General features: G+C 39.5%; 1 long non-coding RNA gene across 5 annotated transcripts in view; it reads right to left on the minus strand.

Moving 5' to 3' along the window:
• The window catches only part of LOC129534579 (uncharacterized), a 576,108-nt gene that overhangs the window by 102,761 nt on the left and 457,833 nt on the right, over positions 1–15,514 (minus strand). For 2 of the 5 annotated variants that reach the window (XR_010134296.1, XR_010134295.1), the window contains exons 4-5: positions 6,403–6,593; positions 1,721–1,801 (exon numbers count right to left, since the gene is read on the minus strand). The exons of 2 other annotated variants lie outside the window; for them this stretch is intronic. This is a non-coding gene — a long non-coding RNA (uncharacterized lncRNA). The remainder of the gene's footprint in view (positions 1–1,720; positions 1,802–6,402; positions 6,594–15,514) is intronic. One more of the 5 variants, XR_010134294.1, reaches the window with a different exon arrangement.

Raw genomic sequence — 15,514 nt, forward strand, 5'->3', positions numbered from 1 at the left:
CCTAATTTCGATTTCAAACAAAAGCAGTATGAATATACTATATGTGAAGAAAGAAAATGATTTTTTGCCTACTGCATGGCAGGCTAATTTTCAGATCAAAAAGATCATACACTTAAATATCCTCTTTGAAATCTTCCTAAAGAGTACAGGAAATTGTGTACTTAAAGAAGATATAATTAAAAAAATACTGACTGAGCATGTTGAAACTTTATTCTTCATGCCATTTTTATTTTAGCATTTTCTACTTATATTCAGCTTGTCCCATTTTCTAGCATTTTCTACTTATATTCAGCTTGTCCCAGTTTGACTTAATAAAATTCCAGTGGAAACCATTTTTTTCTTCAGAATAGTGCATTGGAACCATCAAGAGATCTGCTGAGAATCCCTCTAGAGAGAACACTGAATAGATTGAGAAAGAACTGGTGATTCACACTTAAATAATTGTACAAAACATATAAAGTTTTTACTCTTTTAACTGCTGATAAAAGTGACATTCTGCATACTCTCCATGTGTGTTCTCATTTACTGGCAATATCTTCTTATGGAGCTATCAAAAGCAAGGTAAAAGAAATAAACAAAAACACTTTTAATAAAAATGCAAGTGAAATATATATTCGGGCTTGAGATTTATTCTACTTGAAGATTAACATAATAGTTTCAGCATTTTCCTCTGCATGAGCATTTTTTTTGCATTGCAAATAATTGGTAGTATATACTTAGGAATTTTGGAAATGAAGTAGTTCGAAGGAGGCATTACTACCATCATCACTGTCTGCTTGTCAGTGATGCCTGGGGACTGACCAGCAGAAAGTTTGGTCTTTTCTTTCCATTTCCCACAGCAAAATACACATAGACTTTCATGAGCAGAAATTTCTTAAGATATGTTTAAAGAACAATTGCTAGTATTTTGTGATGGCTTACTGTAATTCAGGAACTGTCTTAGCGAAGGACTTTCCATATAATTATTCTTGCAAAAATCCTAGTGTAAGTATTGCTTTGTCTGTATTGTGTGAATAAGAAAACTGAGCTACAAGATGATAAAGCAGCTTGCCTAAGGTCATACAGTCAGTAATCAGAACAGAAATTTGAATATAGCTCTGGGCTCTTAATTTCTATTCTGCAGGAATGGGTGAACCTCACATAACTACTATATACTTTCAGGAAATTTTAAGATCAAAATATTTCTCTGAGGTTAAGCAAAGTAATACATATTTTTAACACTTTTTTCATGGTATAGATAAAATCTTTATATTTTTATGTATTATATTAGTTTGTTCTCAAGCTGCTATAAAGAAATACCTGAGACTGAGTAACTTATAAAGGAAAGAGGTTTAATTGACTTACAGTTCCACAGGGATGGGGAGGCCTCAGGAAATTTACAATCATTGTGGAAGGGGAAGCAAACACATTCTTTTTCACAAGGGAGCAGGACAGAGAAGAATGAGTGCCCAGTGAAGGGGGAAGCCCCTTAAAAAACCATCAGATCTCATGAGAACTAACTCACTATCACATGAAGAAAACGGGGAAACCACCCCCATAATTTAATTGTCTCCACCTGTTCCCTCCCACAACAGATGGAGATTACAGAAACTACAATTCAAGATGAGATTTGGGTGGGGACACTAAGCCTAACCACATAATTCCTCCCTTTTCCCCTCCCAAATCTTATGTCCTCAAAATTCAAAACACAATCATGCCATTCCAACAGTCCCCCAAGTACCTTAACTCATTCCAGCATCAACTCAAAAGACCAAGTCCAAAGTCTCATCTGAGACAAGGCAAGTTCCTTCTGCCTATGAGCCTGTAAAATGAAAAGCAAGTTAGTTACTTCCTAATACAATGGTAATACAGGCATTGGGTAAATACAACCATTCCAAATAGGAGAAGTTGGCAAAAACAAAGGGCTACAGGACCCATGCAAGTATGAAATCCAATAGGGCCATCGTTAAAGTTCCAAGATTATCTCCTTTGACTCCATGTCTCATATCCAGGTCATGCTGATGCAAGAGGTGGGCACCCACAGCTTTGGGAAGCTCCACCCCTGTGGCTTTCCAGGGCATAGCCCTCCTTCTGGCTGCTTACCTGGGCTGGCATTGAGTGTCTGTGGCTTTTCCAGGCACACAATGTAAGCTGTCAGTGAATTTACCATTCTGGGGTCAGAAGGACAATAGGCCTTTTCTCGTGACTCCACCAGGCAGTGCCCCAGTGGCAACTCTGTATGGGGGCTTCAATCCCATATTTCTCTTCCGCAGTGCCCTAGCAGAGTTTCTCCATGAAGGCTCTACTCCTGTAGCAAATTTCTGCCTGGTCATCCAGGCATTTCCGTACATCCTCTGAAATCTGGGTGGAGGTTCCTAAACCTCAATTCTTGACTTGCATGTGCCCACTGGCCCAATACCACATGTAAGCCACCAAGGTTTGGGGCTTGCACTCACTGAAGCAACGGCCTGAGCTGTACATTGGCCCCTTTTAGCCATGGCTGGAACTGAAGCAGCTGGAATGCAGGGCACCATGTCCTGAGTATGCATAGAGCAGACTTCCCTGGACCCAGCCCAGGAAACTATTTTTCCTTCCTAGGCCTCCAGGCCTGTGATACAAAGGGCTGCTCTGAAAGTCTCTGACATGCCCTGGAGAATTTTCTCTATTGTCTTGCTGACTAACATTTGGCTTCTTGTTACTTCTGCAAATTTCTGCAGCTGACTTGAATTCTCCCCAGAAAATGGGTTTTTCTTTTCTATTGCATTGTCAGGCTGCAAATTTTCCAAACTTTTATGCTCTTCCTCCTCTTGAACACTTGCCCACTTAGAAATTTCTTCTGCCACATACTCTAAATAATGTCTCTCAAGTTCAAGGTTCCCCAGGTCTCTAGGGCAGGGGCAAAATGCCACCAGTGTTTTGCATAGCAAGCGTGACCTTTACTCCTGCTCCCAATAAGTCACTCATCTCCATCTGAGACCACCTCAGCCTGGACTTTATTGTTCATATCACTATCAGCATTTTAGTCAAAGCCACTAAAAAAGTCTCTAGGAAGTTCCAAACTTCCACATCCTCTGTCCTCTGAGCCCTCCAAGTTTCTAGGAAGATTCAAATTTTCCACATTTTTCTGTCTTCTTCTGAGCCCCCCAAACTGTTCCAACCTCAGCCTGTTACCCAGTTCCAAGGTTGCTTCCACATTTCTGGGTATCTTTACAAGAGCACCCCACTCTTTGTGGTACCAATTTACTGTATTAGTGCATTCTCATGCTGCTGTAAAGGACATATCTGAGACTGGGTAATTTATAAAGGAAAGATGTTTAATTAGCTCACTGTTAGCATGGCTGGGGAGGCCTCTGGAAACTTACAGTCATGGCAGTTGGGGAAGCAAAGATGTCCTCCTTCACAAGGTAGCAGAAGAGAAAAGAATGAGTGCCCAGCAAAAGGGGAAACCCTTATAAAGGGTTTTACACAAGAACAGGATGGGGGAACCACCCCATGATTCAATTATTTCCACCTGGTCCCTCCCACAACACATGGGGATTATGGGAACCACAATTCAGGATGAGAATTTGAGTGAAGACACAGCCAAATCATATCAATTGTCTATACTAGAAATTATAGTAGAAATTATGCTGATACAGTTTGGATATTTGTCCTCTCCCAAATCTAATGTTGAAATGTCATCCCCAGTGTTGGAGGTGGGGCCTGGTTGGTCATGGGGGTGGATCCCTCATGGCTTGGTGGTGTCCTCAAGTTAGTGAATGAGGTCTCATGAGATCTGGTTGCTTAAAAGTGTGGCACTTCTCCTCCCTGTCTCACTGCCACTACTTCCAGGTGAGATGTCAGCAGCTTCCTCTTCACCTCTGCCATGATTGTAAACTCCCTGAGGCTTCACCAGAAGCAGATGCCAGCACCATTCTTTCTATACAGACTGCAGAACCATGAGCCAATTAAAGCTCTTTTCTTTATAATTTACCCAGCCTCAGGTATTTTTTATAGCAATGTGACAATGGCCTAACACAAACTGTCAGGCACACTGGAGAAGACAGACATAAAAAAATGATGGAATAACGTGGTAGTTAATAATAATGTCAGGAAGCACCAAGGGGTTCAGCATAGCAGCCTTGTGCAAAAACAGATTAGTGTTGTAAAGAGGACTAGGTTGTGATGTAGAAATCATGCAAACTTCTGTTAAGTGCAATTTTGCTAAGACTGATAAAAATATATGTACTTTAGGTTGTGCCATTGTTAGTCTTCCTCATAAAAGGCTGGAGAATTCTCACTGTCAATTCATATCATTTTACCAAAAGATTTCTGCTATTTACAAATTAAAGCAACTTGCTATGGCTAAAAGTCAGGTTCATTTTTATAGCAATCTGCTTATTTTAACATTTACTGATTTCTTACATGTACGCAGGGATAAGCTATTTTTTTCTTGGAATCTTGTCATATATTAAAATAATAATGTAGTATCCATGTTACTTTATATTTTACCTTAGAAAAGACATTACCAGAGCAACCTGGAGGTGATTAGAGTTGACGTTATTTCAGTTGATTCAAAGAGAGAACATATAGAATATCTTTAAATTTTCAGGTTTCCTTCCTCACTTATATCAATCAAAGTGAACACAGTAATAACCCTTTCCTTTTTAAATATTTATACTTCACTTCTAAAGTATCCCAAAGAACAGAGCAAGTTACATGCAAAGTTCAGCATCAGCAGTCTGGAAATACCCAAAAGCGCCTCATTGTCTGCACAGCATGAAGCCTTCCCCTGACCTAAATGGATCAAGAAAAATCAAAACTGCAAATATTTTTTTCAGAGCCAACTATCTACTGGATTTTGCTAAGAAATTTGGTAATTAAAAATATTCTTTAAGCTACAGCCTTTACTTTCAAAGAGCCTGCAATCTAAATATGATCAATGTTTACTGAAGTGTACACTGACACATAACACCGCTTGCTTTTCTTTTTTTGTTTAGTTACATGACACTGACCTCTTCCGGTTTTACCATGAAAAAGGACATCCTTGCTTCCTCTTCATGGTGTTGCTCCTCAAAGACCAGTACTCTCTTTTTCCTGTCTTTCACTCTTCCTTGATAATGTCTGAGTGTTGCTCTAAGTCTGTGTGTATGAGTGTTAAATGTTAAGCTCAAATCCTGACCTGTCTGCTAACTTCATTCCTAAATGTCTGAGAGCCTCATAGACATCACCACACAGGTATCTAATTGGCTTACCACCACCAGTTTATATAAAATGACTTGTTCCCTGTTGTACCTGATTAAATTGTCCTCAACTTTCCCATGTCTGACAATGTTTCCAACTTCCTTTCAACCTCTTTAGCTCCATCCTTGATTTTCCCTTTGATTTATCCCTTGGCCTCTTCCTCAGTTAAAATATGGAATGTACTTTCTACATGCTTTATTCTCTACTTTCTACCACAGCACCCTAACAAAATCAAGTTATCTTCTTTCAAAATATCATTCTAGTCTCCCATCTGATCCCTCTGTCGTTGCTTCTCAGATATTTTCATGGACTCCTATTTTCTACTATATTTGTTAGTAATTAAATTTAACCGTTACAACATGAAGAACAGTGTCTTAAACAAGATAAAAAGGTATTTCCTTGTTTCTTAAGTCTGGAAGCAGGCAGTTTACAGGGAGAGCAGTGGTTCCATGATGTTGTCACTGATCCAATCTCCTTTGCTCCTCCTGGGCCACTAACCTTACAGCATGATTTTTATCCTCCTGGCAGCAAGATGGTGGCTACAGCTCTAGACATTATATTTGATTTCCAAGAAGAAAGAAGGGGAAATGGGGGAAGATAAATGGCAATATGGGTTAACAAAATTAGTCCCTTTAAGGAGCTTTATTGGAGGCTTCTCTTAACATCTTTACTTTACATAATATTGGTCACCCAAATCTTCAAGAGAAATGGAAAAATAGTTTTTAGGTGGATAAACTGACACACTCAAAACAGATTTCTGTTAATGAGGTGAAGCAGAGGATTAGATATTGAGTCAGTGACTTACCATATCTGTTTTTTTAGCAAAGATAATTCAAGGTGTCTCATAGCATATAAGTTTCATGAGTAGGACAGAAAGGATTGAGGTATTCACTCGCTCTTATTCCCCACCTATCTCATACCACAGTTTATCTTATCTCTGTGGTATCCCCTTTACTGTTCCTATTTTCCTTCTACTTTCCCCCTACCTGTCTGAATTTTATGCATCTTTTAAGATCAGTGCAACCATTTTTTCTCAAAAATTTTCATTTTCTACACTAAATTTGGACTAATCTCTCTTATAAACCTCTCAAATATTTTATTTTTTATTTTAAGATATCATTTACAATATTACAAATACGTGATATGTTTTATTGTTTCCACTAGATTATAAGATATTTGAGCAGAAAAATAGTGTCTTACCCATCTATTTCCCCAGATCCATAAATGATTTCAAGAAGATTGTGGGTAGTCAATAAATGGTTGCAAATGATTGAAGACAGCATGATTGCATAAGGTACTGTATCAGGAGGCTCTGTTCTAAGATTTAGCTATTGCTGATTCATTTGTTCACTTATTGACCTTGCCAAACAATTCACCTTCCGGTCAGCAACCTGAGAATATAATAAAACTGTATTAGTCTGTTTTCACACTGCTGTTAAAGACACACCAGAAACTGGAACAAAAGGGTTTAATTGGACTTGCAGTTCCACATGGCTGGGGAGGCCTCAGAATCACGGTGAGAGGGGAAAGGCACTTCTTACATGGTGGCAGCAGAGAAAAATCAGGAAGAAGCAAAAGCAGAAACCCCTGATAAACCCATCAGATCTCATAAGACTTATTCACCATCACAAGAATAACATGGGAAAGACCAAACCCCATGATTCAATTGGCTCCCCCTGGGTCCCTCCCACAACATGTGGGAATTCTGGGAGATACAATTCAAGTGAAAATTGGCGGGGGGTGGGTGGGGCAGGGAGTACTGCCAAACCATATCAAAGACCATGCTGTTCTTCTTTCCTAAATTCATATACCAGATATTTGTTGAACTTCCATGCTTTCAATTCAATGTGTTCCCCAAAAGTATGTGTTGGAAACTTAATCTCTAATGCAACAATGTTAAGAGGTAGGACTTTTGACAGGTGATTAGGCCATGAGAGCTTCACCTTCATGAATGAATGAATGTCAGTAATAAAAGAGTTTCAGTCTCTCAGTTGGATCAGAGGCAGAAGCCTCTTGCTATGGGATGATTAAGCAAGAAGGCCTTCACTAGATGTTGGTACCTTGATATTAGACTTCCCAGCCTCTAGAACTGTAAGAAATAAAATTCTTCTCCTTATAAATTACCCAGTTTGTGACATTCTATTATAGCAATGCAAAACAGATAAAGACAATCCACATATCAGTAATTATGCTCAGTTTTGGAAAAGCGAACCTGAATAAAACATGAATTCTACCTTAAGAAGAGTTCAATATGTAGTGGGAAATAGAAGGAAAAGGGGAAAGAAAGAGACAGAGAGAGAGAGCGATAAAGTGGAAGAGAGAGAGACAGCGAGAAAGAGGGAGGTTAGAGTTTAAAAAGTGGCAAGAGTGGAGTAGAGAAGTTTTTAACAAATTCATACATATGAAAAAATAAGTAGATTTTTGCTAGATATGGAAAGGAAAAATACTTTCTTTTTTTTTTTGCAGGGAAATCAGCATGAACAAAACAGTAGAAATATGAAAGAGCATAGCAGTCTACAAGAAAAACTGTACTTTTGCCTGGTGCCTGTGTAGGATAGAGGGAAGATAATGAAGCAGTTTGTCAGAAGTGATAGACAAGTAGACTCATGGATAATACTAAGGAAATTAGAGTTTATCTCAGTAGTAACAGGAGATTTTTTTTTCTATCTGTTTGTATGCTTTCTAGCTGAATTTGAGGTACAGGGTGTTGGGATAATTATTCTTGTCAAATCAAGATGCCTTCATCTTCAGGCAGCACTTCTAACTTCTCCCAGAGCAAGATCCTATCTAAAGATATCAATAGTAATGTAGTATTATTATCTAGAATGTAGCCATATTTTAAATTCTCCAGTTATACCATAAAAACTTGTATAGCTATGTGAATGTGTGTGTGTGTGTGTGTTTTCTGATTCAGAGGCCCTTTAAAGTTCATTCAATGCATCCTCATATTCTACTCTTGAAATCCAGAACTATCTTCACACTTTAGTTTTTTTGTTGTTGTTTATTTATTTATTAATTATTATTACACTTTAAGTTTTAGGGTACATGTGCACAATGTGCAGGTTAGTTACACATGTATACATGTGCCATGCTGGTGCACTGCACCCACTAACTCGTCATCTAGCATTAGGTATATCTCCTAATGCTATTCCTCCCCCCTCCCCCCACCCCACAACAGTCCCCAGAGTGTGATGTTCCCCTTCCTGTGTCCATGTCTTCTCATTGTTCAGTTCCCACCTATGAGTGAGAACATGCAGTGTTTGGTTTTTTGTTCTTGTGATAGTTTACTGAGAATGATGATTTCCAGTTGCATCCATGTCCCTACAAAGGACATGAACTCATCATTTTTTATGGCTGCATAGTATTCCATGGTGTATATGTGCCACATTTTCTTAATCCAGTCTATCATTGTTGGACATATGGGTTGGTTCCAAGTCTTTGCTATTGTGAATAATGCCGCAATAAACATACGTGTGCATGTGTCTTTATAGCAGCATGATTTATAGTCCTTTGGGTATATACCCAGTAATGGGATGGCTGGGTCAAATGGTATTTCTAGTTCTAGATCCCTGAGGAATCACCACACTGACTTCCATAATGGTTGAACTAGTTTACACTCCCACCAACAGTGTCAAAGTGTTCCTGTTTCTCCACATCCACATGTTGTTTCCTTTTTAATGATTGCCATTCTAAGTGGTGTGAGATGGTATCTCATTGTGGTTTTGATTTGCATTTCTCTGATGGCCAGTGATGGTGAGCATTTTTTCATGTGTTTTTTGGCTGCATAAATGTCTTCTTTTGAGAAGTGTCTGTTCATATCCTTCGCCCACTTCTTGATGGGGTTGTTTGTCTTTTTCTTCTAAATTTGTTTGAGTTCATTGTAGATTCTGTAGCCCTTTGTCAGATGAGTAGGTTGTAAAAATTTTCTCCCATTTTGTAGGTTGCCTGTTCACTCTGATGGTAGTTTCTTTTGCTGTGCAGAAGCTCTTTAGTTTAATTAGATCCCATTTGTCAATTTTGTCTTTTGTTGCCATTGCTTTTGGAGTTTTACACATGAAGTCCTTGCCCATGCCTATGTCCTGAATGGTAATGCCTAGGTTTTCTTCTAGGATTTTTATGGTTTTAGGTCTAATGTTTAAGTCTTTAATCCATCTTGAATTAATTTTTGTATAAGGTGTAAGGAAGGGATCCAGCTTCAGCTTTCTACATATGGCTAGCCAGTTTTCCCAGCACCATTTATTAAATAGGGAATCCTTTCCCCATTGCTTGTTTTTCTCAGGTTTGTCAAAGATCAGATAGTTGTAGATATGTGGCGTTATTTCTGAGGGCTCTGTTCTGTTCCATTGATCTATATCTCTGTTTTTGTACCAGTACCATGCTGTTTTGGTTACTGTAGCCTTGTAGTATAGTTTGAAGTCAGGTAGTGTGATGCCTCCAGCTTTGTTCTTTTGGCTTAGGATTGACTTGGCAATGAGGGCCCTTTTTTGGTTCCATATGAACTTTAAAGTAGTTTTTTCCAACTCTGTGAAGAAAGGCATTGGTAGCTTGATGGGGATAGCACTGAATCTGTAAATTACCTTGGGCAGTATGGCCATTTTCAAGATATTGATTCTTCCTACCCATGAGCATGAAATGTTCTTCCATTTGTTTGTATCTTCTTTTATTTCCTTGAGCAGTGGTTTGTAGTTCTCCTTGAAGAGGTTCTTCACATCCCTTGTAAGTTGGATTCCTAGGTATTTTATTCTCTTTGAAGCAATTGTGAATGGGAGTTCACCCATGATTTGGCACTCTGTTTGTCTGTTGTTGGTGTATAAGAATGCTTGTGATTTTTGTACATTGATTTTGTATCCTGACATTTTGCTGAAGTTGCTTATCAGCTTAAGGAGATTTTGGGCTGAGACAATGGGGTTTTCTAGATATACAATCATGTCGTTTGCAAACAGGGACAATTTGACTTCCTCTTCTCCTAATTGAATACCCTTTATTTCCTTCTCCTGCCTTATTGCCCTGGCCAGAACTTCCAACACTATGTTGAATAAGAGTGCTGAGAGAGGGCATCCCTGTCTTGTGCCAGTTTTCAAAGGGAATGCTTCCAGTTTTTGCCCATTCAGTATGATATTGGCTGTGGGTTTGTCATAGATAGCTCTTAGTATTTTGAAATACGTCCCATCAATACCTAATTTATTGAGAGTTTTTAGCATGAAGCGTTGTTGAATTTTGTCAAAGGACTTTTCTGCATCTATTGAGATAATCATGTGGTTTTTGTCTTTGGTTCTGTTTATATGCTGGATTACATTTATTGATTTGCATATGTTGAACCAGCCTTGTTTCCCAGGGACGAAGCCCACTTGATCAGGGTGGATAAGCTTTTTGATGTGCTGCTGGATTAGGTTTGCCAGTATTTTATTGAGGATTTTTGCATCAATGTTCATCAAGGATATTGGTCTAAAATTCTCTTTTTTGGTTGTGTCTCTGCCTGGCTTTGGTATCAGGATGATGCTGGCCTCATAAAATGAGTTAGGGAGGATTCCCTCTTTTTCTATTGATTGGAATAGTTTCAGAAGGAATGGTACCAGTTCCTCCTTGTACCTCTGGTAGAATTCGGCTGTGCATCCATCTGGTCCTGCACTCTTTTTGGTTGGTAAGCTATTGATTATTGCCACAATCTCAGATCCTGTTATTGGTCTATTCAGAGATTCAACTTCTTCCTGGTTTAGTCTTGGGAGAGTGTATGTGTCTAGGAATTTATCCATTTCTTCTAGATTTTCTAGTTTATTTGTGTAGAGGTGTCTGTAGTATTCTCTGATGGTAGTTTGTATTTCTGTGGGATCGGTGGTGATATCCCCTTTATCATTTTTTACTGCATGTATTTGATTCTTCTGTCTTTTTTTCTTTATTAGTCTTGCTAGCGGTTTATCAATTTTGTTGATCCTTTCAGAAAGCTAGCTCCTGGATGCATTAATTTTTAGAAGGGTTTTTTGTGTCTCTATTTCCTTCAGTTCTGCTCTGATTTTAGTTATTTCTTGCCTTCTGCTAGCTTTTGAATGTGTTTGCTCTTGCTTTTCTAGTTCTTTCAATTGTGATGTTAGGGTGTCAATTTTGGATCTTTCCTGCTTTCTCTTGTGGGCATTTAGTGCTATAAATTTCCCTCTACACACTGCTTTGAATGTGTCCCAGAGATTCTGGTATGTTGTGTCTTTGTTCTCGTTGGTTTCAAGAACATCTTTATTTCTGCCTTCATTTCGTTATGTACCCAGTAGTCATTCAGGAGCAGGTTGTTCAGTTTCCATGTAGTTGAGTGGTTTTGAGTGAGATTCTTAATCCTGAGTTCTAGTTTTATTGCCCTGTGGTCTGAGAGATAGTTTGTTATAATTTCCATTCTTTTACATTTGCTGAGGAGAGCTTTACTTCCAACTATGTGGTCAATTTTGGAATAGGTGTGGTGTGGTGCTGAAAAAAATGTATATTCTGTTGATTTGGGGTGGAGAGTTCTGTAGATGTCTATTAGGTCCTCTTGGTGCAGAGCTGAGTTCAATTCCTGGGTATCCTTGTTAACTTTCTGTCTCATTGATCTGTCTAATGTTGAGAGTGGGGTGTTAAAGTCTCCTATTATTAATGTGTGGGAGTCTAAGTCTCTTTGTAGGTCACTCAGAATTGCTTTATGAATCTGGGTGATCCTGTATTGGGTGCATATATATTTAGGATAGTTAGCTCTTCTTGTTGAATTGATCCCTTTACCATTATGTAATGGCCTTCTTTGTCTCTTTTGATCTTTGTTGGTTTAAAGTCTGTTTTATCAGAGACTAGGATTGCAACCCCTGCCTTTTTGTATTTTCCATTTGCTTGGTAGATCTTCCTCCATCCTTTTATTTTGAGCCTATGTGTGTCTCTGCCCGTGAGATGGGTTTCCTGAATATAGCACGCTGATGGGTCTTGGTTCTTTATCCAATTTACCAGTCTGTGTCTTAATTGGAGCATTTAGTCCATTTACATTTAAAGTTAATATTGTTATGTGTGAATTTGATCCTGTCATGATGATGTTAGCTGGTTATTTTGCTCGTTAGTTGACGCAGTTTCTTCCTAGTCTTGATGGTCTTTACATTTTGGCACGATTTTGCAGCGGCTGGTACCGGTTGTTCCTTTCCATGTTTAGTGCTTCCTTCAGGAGCTCTTTTAGGGCAGGCCTGGTGGTGACAAAATCTCTCAGCATTTGCTTGTCTGTAAAGTATTTTATTTCTCCTTCACTTATGAAGCTTAGTTTGGCTGGATATGAAATTCTGGGTTGAAAATTATTTTCTTTAAGAATGTTGAATATTGGCCCCCACTCTTTTCTGGCTTGTAGAGTTTCTGCCGAGAGATCCGCTGTTAGTCTGATGAGCTTCCCTTTCAGCGTAACCCAACCTTTCTCTCTGGCTGCCCTTAACATTTTTTCCTTCATTTCAACTATGGTGAATCTGACAATTATGTGTCTTGGAGTTGATCTTCTCAAGGAGTATCTTTGTGGCGTTCTCTGTATTTCCTGAATCTGAATGTTGGCCTGCCTTGCTAGATTGGGGAAGTTCTCCTGGATAATATCCTGCAGAGTGTTTTCCAACTTGGTTCCATTCTCCCCGTCACTTTCAGATACACCAATCGGACGTTGATTTGGTCTTTTCACATAGTCCCATATTTCTTGGAGGCTTTGCTCATTTCTTTTTATTCTTTTTTCTCTAAACTTCCCTTCTCGCTTCATTTCATTCACTTCATCTTCCATCGCTGATACCCTTTCTTCCAGTTGTTTGCCTCGGCTCCTGAGGCTTCTGCATTCTTCACATAGTTCTCGAGCCTTGGTTTTCAGCTCCATCAGCTCCTTTAAGCACTTTTCTGTATTGGTTATTCTAGTTACACATTCTTCTAAATTTTTTTCAAAGTTTTCAACTTCTTTGCCTTTGGTTTGAATGTCCTCCCGTAGCTCGGAGTAATTTGATCGTCTGAAGCCCTCTTCTCTCAGCTCGTCAAAGTCATTCTCTGTCCAGCTTTGTTCCATTGCTGTTGAGGAAGTGCGTTCCTTTGGAGGAAGAGAGGCGCTTTGCTTTTTAGAGTTTCCAGTTTTTCTGCTCTGTTTTTTCCCCATCTTTGTGGTTTTATCTACTTTTGGTCTTTGATGATGGTGATGTACCGATGGGTTTTTGGTGTGGATGTCCTTTCTGTTTGTTAGTTTTCCTTCTAACAGACAGGACCCTCAGCTGCAGGTCTGTTGGAGTACCCTGCCGTGTGAGGTGTCAGTGTGCCCCTGCTGGGGGGTGCGTCCCAGTTAGGCTGCTTGGGGGTCAGGGGTCAGGGACCCACTTGAGGAGGCAGTCTGCCCGTTCTCAGATCTCCAGCTGCGTGCTGGGAGAACCACTGTTCTCTTCAAAGCTGTCAGACAGGGACATTTAAGTCTGCAGAGGTTACTGCTTTCTTTTTGTTTGTCTGTGCCCTGCCCCCAGAGGTGGAGCCTACAGAGGCAGGCAGGCCTCCTTGAGCTGTGGTGGGCTCCACCCAGTTTGAGCTTCCTGGCTGCTTTGTTTACCTAAGTAAGCCTGGGCAATGGCGGGAGCCCCTCCCCCAGCCTCGCTGCCACCTTGCAGTTTGATCTCAGACTGCTGTGCTAGCAATCAGCGAGACTCCATGGGCGTAGGACACTCTGAGCCAGATGCAGGATATAATCTCCTGGTGTGCCATTTTTTAAGCCCGTCCGAAAAGCGCCGTATGTGGGTGGGAGTTACCCGATTTTCCAGGTGCCGTCCGTCACCCCTTTCTTTGACTAGGAAAGGGAACTCCCTGACCCCTTGCGCTTCCCGAGTGAGGCAATGCCTTGCCCTGCTTTGGTTCGTGCACGGTGCATGCACCCACTGACCTGCGCCCACTGTCTGGCACTCCCTAGTGAGATGAAGCCCGTACCTCAGATGGAAATGCAGAAATCACCCGTCTTCTGCGTCGCTCACACTGGGAGCTGTAGACCGGAGCTGTTCCTATTCGGCCATCTTGGCTCCTCCGCCTAATTTTGTTTTTTATAAAATCAAATCTTTGAAGAACACAGGCCAGCTGCCTTCTTGAAAGCTCACATACTTAATTTTTTAAATTGTTTCCTCATGATTAAAGTTAAACATTTTCCAAGAATATTATATAGTTAATATTGTTTTATATGTAATATGCATACATACATATTTTATATATATATTTATATATATATCTTGTTCTGTTTCTCACTTGTCTCTTTCAACATAGTATTTATTAAATCCACCATTACCACTCTCTATACCTTGGTTTCCCTATTTCTAACCACTGGACAATAATCTTCAGTGGGCTGTAGCTTTCCACATATCACCTATTCATAGCTCCAGAGATGGAGACTCACACTGCATCAAACTAATGGTGACCAACGACAACACTATGTGAACGTTTGTGCTCATATACCAAGAAGATAATTTTTGAACAGACTAGTGATGTGATCAGACACATGTTTTTGAAAGATTACACTATGCTAGTATAGAAGACCAATTAGAGGAGGAGAAAGTGGAGACAGAAAGGCAATTAGAAGATAAATAACAAAATTTAAAAGAGAAATGAGGAAAGGCTGGTTTAGGATACCACTAGTGCTTGTCATGGTAAAGAGCAGGACAGATGGACATCCAGGAGATAGAATCAATAGAATTATACTTATAGGTTATTGACATTTGTTAAAGAACATTCCCTTTCCCATATCATCCAGATCCCTTTGTGATGTTGAAAGGGAAATGAATATTGTTAATAGAATTTCAGGAAAAATGAGAATACAAAGTAAACTTTATTAATTATTTACATAGTTAGACCTATTTTAACTCTAAGAGAAAAGAAAGATCATCGCAAGGCAGCAGAGTAGCATGAACAGAGAACTGGGAAATTGAAATCCTCCCTAGGCTAACAGAGGAGTAGCTCGAGCCTTGAGTGTGGGCCACAGAGTCTTTGCTGATTTGATTTATTTTGAAAAGTCCAGACAATATTTTTATCCTGTGTATCTCATATATCCAATTATAAGAAAGCCAACTGGCAAATTTTGTTCAGGAGAGGAAAAAATACACTGATGGGAAATTATGGTGTAGTGGTCAAGAATATATTCTCTAAAGAGTAATTTTAGGGAAGATGGCAATGTAGGAAGCGCCAGGAATCCAACTCCCCATTTAGTCAGCAATTATAATGGCAGCATCTCTCCAATATAACAGTATTGGTACTGTGGAATATATTAAAAGTTTGTGATTTCTAGAGGAAGGCTTGGATGTTAAATTGCAGTTAATGTCAGCCAGGCACAACT

Source organism: Gorilla gorilla, chromosome 5, assembly GCF_029281585.2.
Source record: "Gorilla gorilla gorilla isolate KB3781 chromosome 5, NHGRI_mGorGor1-v2.1_pri, whole genome shotgun sequence".
Classification (NCBI taxonomy): Eukaryota; Metazoa; Chordata; class Mammalia; order Primates; family Hominidae; genus Gorilla; species Gorilla gorilla.